Source organism: Epinephelus fuscoguttatus, linkage group LG4, assembly GCF_011397635.1.
Source record: "Epinephelus fuscoguttatus linkage group LG4, E.fuscoguttatus.final_Chr_v1".
Classification (NCBI taxonomy): domain Eukaryota; kingdom Metazoa; phylum Chordata; class Actinopteri; order Perciformes; family Serranidae; genus Epinephelus; species Epinephelus fuscoguttatus.
In genome coordinates, this window is record NC_064755.1 from 26,275,431 (window position 1) to 26,291,672 (window position 16,242).

The 16,242-nt window shown below is 38.1% G+C and overlaps 1 long non-coding RNA gene across 1 annotated transcript in view; it reads right to left on the reverse strand.

Annotated features, from left to right (window-relative positions):
* The window catches only part of LOC125887406 (uncharacterized), a 65,506-nt gene that overhangs the window by 31,939 nt on the left and 17,325 nt on the right, over nt 1-16,242 (reverse strand). Inside the window, exon 3 of the long non-coding RNA XR_007449165.1 lies at nt 10,526-10,606. This is a non-coding gene — a long non-coding RNA (uncharacterized LOC125887406). The remainder of the gene's footprint in view (nt 1-10,525; nt 10,607-16,242) is intronic.

Here is a 16,242-nt window from a genome sequence, read left to right on the forward strand (position 1 = left end):
CTGTGGTTACATCTCTATTATCTTTCCATTGTGGATAAATGGTGGAAAACAGTTATTAACTTTGACTGTTTGCCCCAAATTAATTACAACTTTGAGGGATGAAAAGCTTTGAACTCTAGGATCAATTCAGAAGTAGTTGACACTGTTGTTTGTTAGACACGTCCTCAGCGACACCACCAACACGTCTCTCCTTTGGGGGTTGGCGTATAAGACGTCTAACTGAGGCAAATCCCCCTTTTTTTTTTATTGTGAGCTCGTGTGGTTGGAAGGCACGGTCCTTTGTGTGGCTTATGTTCATCCAGACCTTGGCAGTGATCAGAACACGCTTAACCAACTGGGACCAAATGAGGGGCATTTTGCTCTGTCTTTCATCTCATACATGGGGGAAATGCCTGGTCTCCAAGGATGTGGCTAACGGAGCCAAAGACCAGAACAACACAATACACAATAACAATACAGGAGTGTTTACAACACACGTAAACAAAAACACACGGCTGATGCCGGGGACAGCCACAGGGAAGGTAACGGAACGGAAAGATCACAGGAAATTTTAATAGCAAAGTTTGCTAAATAATTCACGTGTGGACGTCCAGTTGTCAAAGAAAGAGAGGTAAATCTGAACACCTAAATTGGGCTGCCTGGCCTACATCTCCAAGGTGGCTCTTATTTTGGAGGCAGGGGCCTGTCATTTATTTTAAAGGTCCAGTGTGTAGGATATAGAGGGCTAATATTCATAACTTTGTTTTCATTAGTTGATAATAATCTGAAACTAGGAATGATTGTGTTTTCGTTACCTTTAAATGAGCCATTTATATCTACCTATAGAGCGGGTCCTCTTCTTCAGAGTCCGCCATGTTGTTTCTACAGTAGCCTAGAACAGACAAATAAAGCACTGGCTCTGGACAGGGCCATTTGTGTTTCTTGTTTTTGCCTTGGCTATGGTAGTTCTCCACATGCTTGGCACAAGGGCGGAGTTTCAGTTGGTGGCAGTGTTGCAACCTGACCACTAGATGCCACTGAATCCCACATACTAGACATCACTTTTGTCCTTTTTCCACCAAAACTAGAGGTGATAAATAGGCTACTGCAGAGTCACTTGTCCCACAAATTAATATTGATTGCAACCTTTCCCACAACAGACAAAAGCCAGGTGTTAGTGGGTGGATTTTTTGTCCAGAGGGAAAGAGTCTTAGCATTTGCAGAGCCAGCCCTACCCATTAGGCATTGCTTTGTGTCTTTGGGGGTTCCCTGAGTGAGATTTTTTTTTAATGAATAAAAGACACTAACAAAATAAAAACTGAGCTTCACAAACAAGAACTGACAACATTTTGAGTCATATTTGCCATAAAATCGTGACAAACCTCTTATCTCATAGACGGGCAAAATAGAAAATTTAGGTAGGCTAAGTTAATGGTTTACTGTCCTCTACGAAACAAATACTCCAAAGATTCTGTGGTTTAAAAAAAAATGAAAACACACTATGCAGTTGTATTAGATACGATGTGTTTAACAAAATTAATGAACAGGACAAGGAAAAAAGTCAATACAAACTGGGAAAAGTATCTTCACAAGCTATTTTTTGACTGTTTGCCAACACTGCAGCCTATGATTTAAGTTTAGGAAAAAAAATTGCTTTTGGAGGTTGGATTACGAGAACCATTCATAGTGTTTGGGGGTAATAAACATATGTTGCATGCTCTATCAAAATCAGTTGGATGTCACAATGGCCCATTTCGAGATAAATGTGGATTTTTGTGAACATATCGATTTTTGGCCATTTTGGGCTTTTGTTTGATTCTAGATAAACAAATTGTTGGTTTTCACAAAAGACAATAAAAATCAGACAATAAAAACAACTTTGAAGCTTTTACAAGCATGAGAACAAGCTAGCTGAGAACAAGCTAGCAGTTGTTGGCGGCACTCTGGTCCTACTCAGCCCCACTTTCCCTCCCTCTAACGTTATGTATCCCTCAAGTTTTGAATGAAAGACATAAAATAACAAGACAGGGTCCAGTCAGTGGGTCTTTATCTGATTTCAGATGAAGTATTGGCTTTCAGAATATCAAAACCTCTTGACACCCATCAGATCACCATCAACCTGAGCTAACGTAGTTCTAAGCTGTTCCGCATCCCACATCAAAACATAACATTAAATGTTTTAACATTTGTCAATATGGGCATGCTACATATTGTGAGCTCGGTTTGTGGCCAAAATTCAATCGTTCAGTTTAATTTACAGAAACCATGAGCACCAAAGAATAATTAATTCTGATTTACCAACATGTTAAACAAGACAGACGAAAAAAAGTGCTCCCTACCTTTGAAGCGGTAATAAAGTCCAAATATGTGTCCATTTCTCAGTTACTGTAAATATATTTAAGTCTGTAAGGGCCCCAGCAAAGCAATCAAAGGGAGTTTTCATTAAAAAAAAATCCAATTTGTGAATACTGTCATGTGAAGTCCATTTCTAACTGTATATGTTGACTTTGTTTATGAAACAGATCACAATATTTTCTTGTCTTCCTGCACCATGTTGTTGGGTATGCTTGTTTTCTTTACCTTGCAGGCTACAAAATAAAAGAGTTTCCAAGCTTTTCTGTGTATTTTTTCATCTCGGGACATCCCTTGGAGCATAGCAATTTTCTCACCTTGGAAGGCCAATGGGCTCTGTCAGGTATCTTTGCAGCCGCTGTACTACAAACTTTGAAGACCTGTTTCTAAAAATCATGGCTGAGTGACAGTCTTTATGTAATGGGACTTATTTTGTGTAATATCTGAGGTACAAAACAATACTGATATAATTAGAAAGTTAAGAATCTCCTCTTTCCAACTGTTTATAAAACTCAAGTGTGTTGAATATGATAGTGCAAGTCACATATACTGCATTTATTGTAGTGTATTTAAAGATAGTGTCACTGCCAGTAGGTCCCACTTTAGATTTGCTTATTTTTACATTATGTGTGCCTAAACTATTATTGACAAGTTGGTTCAGTGCTGTGTGAAGCGGCAACACATTACTATAAAGGAGGCCCCCAAACCAAATGCTGCATAGGACCCCTATAAGTCCAGAGCCTTGCCTGAGTATTTGTATTTTACTGCAGCCACCACGGCAGTGTTCAGTCCTTTGCTCCCCGGGTGACTAACACAATGACCAATCACCAAGTGCCACTTCTATTGATATATTTTAATTGGTGTGTGATATATGCTGCTGTAAGACCCACATTTGCATTGCTAAGCATAAACAAGCATCCCAGTAAATCACAAAGAGCTTTAAAGAGAAACGCAAACAAGCGATGTTGCATGGTACGCTTTGCACTGCTCCTTTATGGTTGACCAGCTCAATGTGCCTCCTGCTGAAAGGTAATATGCATGACACATTTCCAGGCACTAATTCATTTGTTTAGTAATAGGGGAGCTAACCTGTGCTGAAAACATGAGTGCAGTGAGGAAAACATAAAGGTCCTGTTAATCCACGGCTAATCAAAAGGGCACAGGAAACAACCCCGCAGAAGGATTTTGTCATATTAATTAAGGCGAGGCTTGAATATTTGTGCGTCTATAAAAGCATGCTCATAAGGAAGGGCACAGTGCAGACTCGGCATCATTATTCCACCAGACTGCTTTGACACTGTTACTGTGAGGATGCAACCCCTAGCTGGCAGACATGGACCTTGGAAAGCATGGCTAATATCTGGAGAGAAATATATATTTACGTGTCTGAAATCCTGTTGATTAAGGGTTCTTGAAGCAGCATTGTGGCTGATATAAGAGAGGATGTATTTTATTTTTGAAGGATAGAGCTGATGAACTGTGGTGTTGATTACTAGACCCTTAAGGGGCTACACTTGAAAATAATGTTGTTGACTCTGACCTGTTCAGGAGCAAGTACTCCAGATGTGACAAAGCATTTGAATTATAGATGGGAAATACACACAGACTGCATGCACACAAAAGAATGCAATTATATTTCTATCAAACAAATTTAATCTAGAGTTGAGGTTTATGCTATTATAATGCACTGATGGAGAAAGCGCAGGAAGAATCCTATGAAATGTCAAGTACCGCTGCATGCCAGGAGAAATCTTTCTCGGTCACAGCTACTATAGGCACAGACTGAGTATTAACAGCCTTATCAGCTGGGGAAATGTTCAGTTCCCCTGCCTAAACCAAAGCTATTACAATCCCAAATAATTAACTTTCAGCTGAATATCCAGTTGTCGTGACAACTAAGATGAGAGGATCTGCATGTAGAACAATTTGGATCAAAAGTATTTTTGTTTTTCACCACATCTCTAAGTCTTCTCTCTTCTCAGACTCGACTGGGTTCAGATACCAGCTGATAATGACTCAGTACAGTCCTCAATAAAAAATTTAGAGCTTTGGTGGAAATGTGTCCACTTTGTTGATGAACAGTTGTTTTTCTACATAGCTGACAGATACCTCATATATCTTATGTTTTCATTTGAAAGCATTGATGCATATATGCACAGTCTTGATACTAAACTACAACCTTAGCTTTCAACAATTTATATTCTTACTCTCTACTTTCCTAAGAGATAATACCACTTTCATTTAAATCAAAGAAAAATCCATATTGATCTTAATACATAATTAGGCACCAGTTAATAGGCTAATTGCAAAAATGAACTCATTTTCTATAATTCCATACTAAGTAGTGTATGTATTTTGCAGTGGTGCCACCAAGGGGTGGCCAGGGGTAGCCATAGCCCCCCTTGCATAAATAATTGAAAAATAATTAGGAGGCATCAGTGTGGTGCTTTTAAACTTGAGAAAGCATATTCCCAGAAAATGTTTTGCTCCTTACAGTCAGTGTACTTCTTTAACCCTTTGAAACCTGGAGCAACATCCTTTTCTTGTGCTGCTTTCAAATTGCAAATTGCTGAGATTTCTTTCAAAAACATGGGGAAAAAGGCAATGAGCAATTTGGTAAGAAATGTCCTAAAAATTGTGAAAAAATATATATTAAAAAAAAGGGGGGGGGGGGGGGGGGTATATTAACAATAATTAGGCTATTATTACATATTTTAATTTCTTCTTATTAAAAATAATTATTCATTATTTTTCCAGGACTTTTTTTTAAAACTAATTTTCTTGTTTTAAATGTTTTCTTTTTAATTATTTTTTGCAAATTTTTTAGGACATTTCTTTTTTCTTTGCTCATTGCTGTCCTCCCATGTTTTTGAAAGAAATCAAGACAATCTGCTCAGGTTTCAAAGGCTTAAATCAAAACTGTATATGTTGTCTTTTTAAAGAAAACCAACCAACAACCAGCCTATGTGAAGAAGAGTTAATCTCCTAACATGTATGTACAGATACATAACACATTAAAACAGGAATGTTGCAGACCTCAAAATGTTCACTGTACCTGTAGTAGTATATGCACATCAGATAATTAGTAACATTAACTATAAAATAACAAACCCGTATATCAGTATACAGGCTGTTCTCATGCACCATTCGTATGTTTTTCTACAAAAAGTAATGCACCAAAATTTGTGTATATCCCATGTAATGATGAGCCAGTGATTCTTGTATAACCCACGTATTTTCGAAGGCTGCAATCACATGACCAATGTGCTGATGAGAGTACAGAGGGAGGCGCTGGGTAATAGATGGGTCACTAAACATAGGACTTTCCCCGCGAGACCTGTGTTCTGAACATGTGAACTTTGAGTGAGTCATTTTAAGGTTTGTCCTTTCCTAAACTTAACCAAAGTAACTTTATTTGCCTAAACCTAATCACCATAACTTTACGTTAATTATGTAACTTTACGTTAAAGATGTAACGTCATTCGTGGGACGCTAATTTTGTAGGATATTATGGGAACTGCTGTATGAGGATACGTTGCAGTACGCAATTCCTCATCTCTCATATTGACATATAGTTTTCAACTAGCATATACATTACAACACTATAATAGAGTTCTTTAAATTCAGTTATAGTTTCTGGTTTTTGTGCGCCACCACAAGATTTTCACAACCCCTACGAAAGATTTCTGGGGTTGCCACTGGTGTTACGTTGAGGCAAAATGCAGCAAATATTCATCCAAACATCATAAGGTGGGACAGAATGAGTACAAAATTGATGAACCAACAAAAGCAACAGAAAACTGACAAATAAATAAATAAATAAAATAAAATAAAATAAAATAAAATAAAATAAAATAGTGATAAATCAAAAACAGAAAATAAAAGTTAACATTTTTTTTTTTTTTTTTTTACAAAAAGATGTGAATTCTATTTCTGTATTTTTGGACTGGTGTTTCTTTTTTCTTGCCTTCTTGATGTGCAAAGTTTTCTGTGAGTCGTAAGTCATGTATTCTTGAACAAACACAGTCTTGGAATATTTAAGCAAACTTCTTAATGTTGCAAGTTAACAGCCATGACTGGGAGGGAGAGACAGTCTTCTTTAAAGTTAGTATTTTCTCGGTTCAATCAAAGTGCTCAAAGTCAGCCCCAGTTCTGAACTGCTCTCAAATCAGCACTGTTATTCAATCATTACTCTGTTTATGTGCTCATCTCACTGACAGATTTCAACAGGCGTTAAAACCAACTCAGGTAATATGGCCTAATAAATCGGGACCAATAAAAAGCATTTAATCGTGAGTGTCAACATGATTAATTGTGCACTAAAATCCATGTGAGACCTCCCAGTCACGGGGGCAGTGAAAAGGCATTTTGCATTTCAGCATAACTGGCACCAGTACGAGCAGTTATGTGAGTCTATCCATGGAATGGTATGAATATCAAATTAATAATTAGTCATGTAATTTCTCCTCAGGAATTACTACGCCTCAAACTGGTTGGTGAATTTAATTATTAGCAGCCTTTTTGTTTCCATGTCCCTCTCATTACTGTCAGGATTGATGTAACATAAACTTCATTAAAAATTAAAGCAAGAGTCTTAATTATGAGGCTACACTGACTGAAGTTAGAATTAGCCAACTCAGTGATGTGCAAATGAGAGCATTATTTAAGAAACATGCTGGAAGTAGTTATGCTAATTTCAAGAGTTCACAGTAGCAGACCTTTTCACTTGCAGTTGCATATTCATTAAACACACTATGCAAATTTAATGTAGCAGTCTTAGTAATGCCTTGTTAATTTATTCAGATTTATTGAGTACGACTTGTAAAAAGTACCAATTTAATTACCCTATCTCCTTGGAAGGTAAGGGATGTGGCCAAGGTTTAAAACTGTGTAAATCAGGATTAGTGTGGTTTGATGGAGAAAAAAGGGAATGAAAGGACACTGCTGTTAATGGCCATGCTTGAGAGACATATTGATTTACTTAAGACATGAGCCAAGTAAAAATCTGCATGGCACACTCAAGCAGCCAAAAAAAGCATATGTGCTGTTATGGCTGAGGTCCCTTGAGCAGAGCTTTTATGTCATATAATATCTACTGAGGGAGAATTTGTTGTTTTTCTATGGAATATGAAGTGAGCATGACTTCACACTTTGCCAGTGATGGACTTGTGAGGGTTATGTATAATGTACCGACAGTGCTGTGTGACGCCTGGGATTTAGTGAATGCATTTTAAAAGCATGACTCACGCTGTGAATAGAGAAGAGCTCATACCCATTACGTAAGTAAAAGTAATGATACCAAAGTCCCATAATGCATGTGAAAGTTCAGCATTCAAATTTTATTAGTATTATCACCAAAATACACTTCAAGTAGCCTATCAAAAGGATGGACAATTTCAGAGTTGTTATTATTAATGCATTAACATTTAAGTGGCATTTTAATGTAATTCAATATATAGGTACAGACCATCTTGTGATTGGATCACTCCAGCTGTGATACAGCAATCAGCAGCCTTAAAGGAATATGAGCCAGGGGCGTAGAGTGGGGGGAGGGGGGTGGCCCCTATAGAGCTGGGAGATAAAACAGTAACTATAATTATCTTGATATAATTTCTCTCAATAGAGATAAAATAAATGTTCGATAAATCCTATACATAATTACACCACCCATATGCCTGTAGAGGGAGGCGGTAATGCAGCTTAAACGCCACCTGCCATTTACCAGAAGAAGAAAAAGGAGAAGTAAGTTTTTTTTTACAGAAAAATCAGTGAATTTATTTTATCTTTATTATACATTACATTTAGTTTTTATTGCTTTATTAGTACAATTTGGGTTCTTTTAGTAATTTATCTTAGCTTTTTGTGCTTAGTTCTTTAGATGTGTGTGTTCTGTGTTTAAATGTCTCCTGTTGTTGTGTTTGATGTGGATATAGCTGCCGTATATCGTAATTTCCTGAAAGGATCAATAAAATATTAGTAGAAAAAGAAGAAGGAGAAGAAGAAGAAGAAGCAGAAGCAGAGGAAGAAGATAAGACCAGTTATAACATTACAACAACATACTTATAAAGGGTTTTTTTTAAGGTATGGTTTTTTTTTGTTTGTTTCTTTTATAACAGCGCTGGGCTAACCCAGCACAGTAGCTGTTGTTAGTTGACTAATGCTAATGGTAAATTAGCAAGTTAATTCAAGTGACTATTTCATAAGAATGATATGACAAAACAGAACTAGAGGCAATGTGAAAAAAGCTTTCACACATTTTTTTTGTATGCAAACATGACTTTGGCCTAAGTCACGTCAGATAGACTTTAATTAGCAATAAATGACTCCATGTTACTTCACAATGTCATCAAAGTCTGTATTTCATTATTAAATGAGAAACAGCAGAAATTACATGCAGCGTGTCAAACTTGTACAGAAATGACTTTGTTTTGTCTCTATTCTGTTTACATTGTCAGCTAAAACACTTACAAAAGTTTTAAACCGTCTGCACAAAGAGTTTGACATGCTCTCGACCAGAATTAAGACTGTTAAGAATTATTTGTCGATGTGTTGCTTTATTCATTGACATTATTTTGATTGTAATTGTTTTGAATCTGCCTCTGATCTGTGAAATGTTCTGCTGTTTGGAAAATGTTGTTATGTTCTAACAATAAATAAGAGTTTAAACCACAGTTAACTGTCTGGTTTCTTCAACTTCTAGTTAGCAGCAAAAATCAGCCTTTAAACTTGAAAAAAAAAAATTGACATTCGTTGGCTTGATAATTATCGATATTGACTGATATGATATCACCCAGCCCTAGCCCCTTCCCTAATTCCTACCCTTCCACCTCCAGCCCTCCTGCTCGGACCACACCCATCTTTGAATTCGACCTTCATTTTGATCTCATTTACACACAGCATTTTGCATGGTTGTGACACTATAGTGTTGACAAAATGTGTCCACAGACAGACAAACATATAGACACCTGCTAAAGTGCTCAAAATGGCCTCTAGGGTAGCTCCCACTATAGTCGTTGTCACCAGGACCACATTTTGCAATGACACACAACACACAGATTCACAAAGTGAAAACAATACCTGCCACTGCAACGTTGTCTGACGCTGGTAAAATACATCATATCATATGTTTTGTACTGAAGTAAAAAAAATCCTCTGAAATGTGTTAGACTAGAGATATAGAGCGGCATGAACTGAAATACTCAAGTAGAAAGTACAAGTACCTAAAAACTGCAAAACTACAGACACAAACTGTCAGCACAGTGCTTGACTAAATGTGCATAGTCACTTGCACTGAGGATGTGTAAAGATCTTCCATTCATACGAGGCACGGGAAATGAGTTCCAGTTAAATCACAAACCTAAAGCATACACTTGCTGTTATTTCACATTTCCATCACATAGTAAAATACATACAGTGTAATTTTCAGTAGGTTGAAACTGTCATGTTTTACATACAACTCAGTTTTACTGAACACATTCAACAAGCTCTTATCCAGGAAGTTACTTTTTGAGGGTAAATAAAAATGTAGCTCATTCAACCAACATCACATTAGCTGCTTTTTCAGCAAGACTTTACTCATTTCCCCCTACACTGTAAGGTCAAACACAGAAGTATCTCTCTGCAGTGCAAAGCACACTAATGTATAATGGGGCAAATAACGGAATTTAATCTGCCTAGTAGCTGGTTTTGATGTCTAAATTAAGACTGAACTTGTTAAAACATCACTGTACATGAAATTTTCTCAGCTCAGACTTATTACCCACCCAAAATGAGACCAAATCTTGCAAGTCATGCCCAAGTCTCAAGAAAAACTGTTTAAAGTTAAACTACGCCTGATTTTCCTTTGTATAGACTCATGAAAAGTAATCCATCTCAATCATCACCTATGACCCATGTGTGGTAGCGTATATATCTGCTGAGACTCTTCTCTCTGCCTGTATTGTCTTATTTGTTCCAGGGCACAGGTAAGGTCGGGGCTTTATAAAAAAGTAGGGACCAGGTGCCCGACCATAAGAAGCACACAATCATGAGGAGGCTTTGAAAATCGCGCAGCACTAACAAAATACAAATATACAGAGGCAAAACGTCAAGTGGATAAAGCTCGTTTCAAAACAAGAGTAAATCTGAGCATGGCTTTCACTTTTACCTGTTATACTGTTTACAAACAGCAACATACACTTCCTGTGTAGCATACCTTTAATGTCCTCAGGTTCTTCTTCACCTCCTGCTAGAGCGTGACCTTTCCCTGACTCTGTGTAGGAAGTGTAGTGGAGCTCTAACAGTGAGAACAAAAGGACTGTAAACACAAGAAAATGTCTATGAAGTGGATGCATTGAAAACAGTGGAGTAATTTCAGTTTCATACATTGAATACTTCCAAATAAATTATTTGGATAAAGTGGAAAAACCGTCCTATCATCTGACTACTCATGTTGGTTCTGGTGATGTGTCCAGATCTCAGCAACTGACAAAATAGGTAAAATAGACAATGAAAAAACTACAAATAAACAAGACCCAAGTTGTATTAAAAGTGTAGATGTCCTTTAAGTTTCCCTTCCTGCATTTAAAGTTAAAATATTCCTAATTTGCAATCTATAACTGTTGTGTCACAGCATGTAAAATGCTGGTTCAATGAAAGGTGACTATTACAAACAACACAGCAATAAACATTTGCATCTGAGAGCATGTTTACTGTGTTGGACCAAATCCAAATATAAAGAATTACTGCACAAAGAGAGGGGTGTTAATTAATATGCACTTTTAATTCAATACATAAACCCCCGAAGAAGAGAATAAACATGTCTGCATACATCTGGGCACGGCCCGTTTATTATAATAAACCTTTATTTTACAGTCTCATATTCTTGTGGAGCTGGTTTTGATCTGTATTCTAACAACAAAACGATGTCTTCTTAGGTAATGGAGACTTTCAAAATAAGAAAGATAGAAAATGAAAGTTTGTACTCTGAGCAGCCAATAATCTTGTTAGTTTCAAGTGGCATGGTCACTTGTCAGTGACTTGATGTTAGTCCTCGGGGACACAGTTGAAAGGCTGAACTGGAGAAAAACATCCCGGGGGTTTGCGGGGGGAAGAGGCCCAATCATTGTGGTGGTAAAAACAACCTGCGGACGAGCACTGAGGGCCACACAGCTCTGACCGAGGCAGAGCAGAGCTCACTGACTGCATTCACCACTCCAGGAGACAATTACACTGGCTGGGTGTCTATTGCTCGTGTCTGCACATCCCTCCCTGTTGTCCCGCAGGAGTCCCTTGGGGTGTGTATGGGACTCTGTGTGTGTGTGTGTGTGTGTGTGTGTGTGTGTGTGTGTGTGTGTGTGTGTGTGCATGTGTAATGTGGGACCCTACACATACTCAAATCACCTCTCACTGCTTTGCTGAACACAAATTAATCGTTTGTGTGTTTGACGCAGCCATCCAAACAAAAATAAAATAAAGACACAAAACCTGTAAAAACACACTCTGTGCAATTAAGCTGCTCGGGGGTTATGTTTATTTTGAACTAAAGGAAAAAGGTCTTAACTTGTTTTTTTATTTTTTAAATAACATTCTCCATAAATAGAAAAGGCACTGAGAGGAAACGAATGTTAGTGCCTGAAAAGATTGCACACAGTATAAACTACTGATGTGTGTAGGCGTTATCGCTGTACCACAAACACCTCTGAGTTGATTACATAAATATTGCATTACTCAATTATTTAGGAGTTATTAATTTAAAAACATTTTACTTGAAAAGGAAAATATTTGTAAGTAGAATCACAGGACTTTTGTTTAATATATTGAAGCATGCTTTAGCAGCATAAACATATTATCATTCTGCATGCTCGGGGTCAAAAATGACCCCAAATAAAGTTTGAAGTCCAATAAAACTAAATAAATGTTTTCTTTTCATGGCAGGACTCACAGTTTCACATACTTCTGCAGGAGTGAATAAATGCCGGAAAACAATATTTTTGAGTCGTCATTTGTGCACATATATGACCGATACAGTCTGTGACTGATTTGTGAGTAAGCATGCTGGGAACATGCTAAAATAATTCACAAAACTCTGTCCCCGCCAAAACAGATGTATTTGCATGGCTACAGATCAGTGTGGACCAGTGGTGTAAATATAAACAGTGCAGGCAGTGCGGTTGCACTGGGGCCCATGGGATGGAGGGGCCCCGATTTTTGAATTTGAATTTTATAAGCACACAAGCTGTGATAAAAACAAGTATATGAAAATAAACATGGCAGGGTTATGCAGGAGAGGTAAGAAACCTGAAGGGGCTTACTGTATGATAAATACCTCACTTGTAGAATTCTCTCCTAATCATGAGAATATATAAGACACAACAGGTAGTTTTAATAATCATAAATGAAACACAAAACACATAAATTGTTCAAAGAAGATTGTTAAATCAAAAATGATGTGATTTTCTATATATGCCCTCAAAAAGGCAAACCAATCTCCATTATGGTTTTCTGTTTTTGTAAAATGTTATCAGTCAATAACAAAAATATGTGATTATTCTTTAAAAAAAACTTTAATTTAACAATAAAAAAAACTATTTAGCTAAACTAATAATTTCCAATTTTCTTTTGTAGTTTTTGTCACATACAGAAATGTCATGATGATGAATGGGTAACCTGTACGTTGATGTTGTCCAATATCAAGTCTCTGTTTAATCATGTAACGAGACAGTACGAATTACAGTAGCTAGTTTAGGTGCAAAATCTCTTAAAACTGACAAGCTGGGCACATCTGCAAGCAGATATAATATGAAAGCAGCAGTAAGACACACTGTCGGTAATATATATATATATATACACCTAAAACTCTATGTGTGTGTGTGTGTGTGTGGTTGCTTCATAACTTGTAACTACGGCGCATTAGGACCTGTCATAACAGTATACAATGGGCCCCATCGTAACTACCTTACGCCACTGATGTGGACTTAAGATAATGTTAGATTCAGACATACGTTGTTCTCTAGTGATTGGTTAGGGAAAATCAACCCCCCCTCTCCACAGATATCAGTTAGAGTCATAATGGATTTCTGAACAGGCCTACCAGACACAGGCCCAGGGGCCCAAACTGTTGGGGGCCCTGCAAAATGTCACTCGAAGGGACAACTACAGAACAAGAGAGACTCAGAGTGACTCCAATGAAACATAAAACAACCACAAAGAGACACAGAATGACCACAATGAGTCAAAAACTACAAAGAGACACATAACGACTACAGAGAGACCAAACACAACAATACAAAGGGGCTAAACAACTATGTGGGAAAGGTGGTGGGGCCTTCTGCATGTCTGTGCCCAAGCACCCATTGTCTTATAATCTGCCCATGGTCAGAGTGGACACAATGTCACACTGAAGATGGAGCTTAAATTCCCTTGAAATTTTTCTGAAATTTCTTTGAAAATTATTTAGGAAAATTTCCTGGACATTTAGAGGAAATTATCTTATGATAATAATTGCAATAATAATTTAACATTTTAATATATTATAACCTTTTTTCATATGTAATTGTTCTTACCGGTTTTATCCTGTTTTATATTTGTGTGCCTTTTATACTGCTATATATTGATATGTCATTCTTTTATTTTGCACAGCACTTTGGTCAGCTGCGGTTGTTTTTAAATGTGCTATATAAATAAACCTGATTTGATTTGATACAATGTCAGTTTTAAATCTACTGACATCTAACCTCATAACAGCAGCACTGTAGATAATGCACAAGCTGGCACACAGAGCACATTAAGGTGCAGATTGTGTTATCATTATCTCTGTATACTTTGGTTTTAGGAGATAAGGTTGTGGGTTTTCTGGTACAATGGCTGTAAACATTGACATTATCGCATCTACTGCTGCCGTTTTTCCACATTATTCTGACACTCATGGTGCTGATGTCAAAATCAAAATGCTGATAGGATTCATCCCAACCGGCAGATGATTTAATATACATCCTTCATCATCTTGAGGGCGATCATTTCCATTTTTCTCACTGAGAGTGACAGATGTGAACCATCCCATTGACCATAATTAATCTGTGTTTAAAACGAACAGGCCACATAGTAGTGGAGGCATAGCCCTGGGTCTGAGGGCCCCGTGTCATGGTGCTGTCTGTCTGGCCCCATGCATCTCAGTGTAATTATCCCATTGCCATGAATAATGGGACAAGGGGGAGCCGAGTGATGCTTTGATAGAGATGAGATTAGTTTAATCAAGTTCATTGCTTGGGCTAGGCCACCGAATCTCATCATCCTTCCTCTCAAATCACCAGACCCTCACCCCACCCGCCAAAGCTCCCTTTACGCCTGCCACATTAGCCAGAAAAATTTATGACATCGTTAGTTTTAAGTGCTACCTCTGTTAGGACAATGCATACTTAAAGCAGAACCCTTTGTGACTAGAGGATTCATATTAAACGGGGCAAAAGGAATCCTGAATCTGTGGGCAGACTGGTATCATATGGTCTGAAGGCACATTTACAACACAGAAAAAAATAGTGTACATATCACAATAATTATAATAGTTGTGCTGGGAGTCTGCCTATAATAATAAAATTGTTCAATGAAATTTACCTTCAAGTCAGACATATGGCACATCTCAGGTAGCTCATGCATCCAGCTATAACCTTGGTCAAACAACGGACCAATTCAGCATCACATTTAGATTCATCATAAAGAAAAAGTGTTGGTTTTCAATAGTTTAGGCACCTCTCATTAGAAAGTCAAACATGGGATTTATCACTGTAATGTGTTGCCCCCCTGAGGCAGATCTTCATGTAGAACAGAAAGAACATCGCAGGCCTCTGTGTGTATTTACAGACAACAAATCATGTTTGTCAAAACTGACAAACCCAGCGTGAGACAAAAGGCGGCGGACTCCTATAGTGATCTTAGCTAGGAGAAATCCATAAACACACGTTCCCTGCAGCGCACCATCACTCTCTGCAGCCGGCCTGACGTCAGAGGACAGGGCTTAAACTGTCCGCAGAGGACTACAACTTTGCAAACAAAGCCCCAAGTCGAGCCTCTCGGAAGTCCCGACTTTGACTTTCTCCTAGCTTCGTGTCAACACTCTGCTCCGCGGCCCCCCGTCCACGAAAAAATACCACTATTACAGCACAATTTGGGAGCCATTCATCAAATAAGACATAGGATTAATTAAGCCTGAGGACTGAATTAGCCTCCCTCTTCACTCATCAAGGTGTACCCTTGGCCTGGGGTTTGGAGATGGGGGTGGGGGCTCCACGCTGGTGGTGAGTGTAGAGAGGTGGGGGCAGGGATTTCATAGCACTAGCATGTGTTTAGTGCATTCACACTGGCACAAAAAAATGAAAATCCCTTTATCCCCAATTTACATATGATGTATGACAATAAAAAACTCCAGAGGGGAATGCTACCACAGTGCTGTTCATTACATATTAGCTTTATGGCAATATATTTACCAGGCTGAAAGGCTGTGTAGGAAAAAAGTTGGCGAATGACAAAACTTCTGTCCCTGCAGCTTCTTTTTCACACTAAAACATAAACATCCATCTGTTCCTATCAGCTGCTGAGACCGATGAGCATCACACCTGATTCATCATGATGACATTCAGCCTTTCAGTGTTGTTTTTAGTGGAATAATTTCACACCCGACGCAAGGACGAGCACACCGCACAGAGGTGGACTCTTCTCTTTGTATTGAATTATAATGCAGGTGTGTTTAATGTCTTGCGATGGCCTGTGACAAATAAAGATTCCCTCCCTTATGTACAGAGATATGACACACATACCGCGCGCCGAGTTCATTAGTCCATAGCATCCTGTCCCTCACCGGAGAGGGGTCATGCTTTTGATGAATGGACTGTGTAGCTTGTAGCTTCAGGCTAGGATTTAGCACCTCAAGAGGCAGCG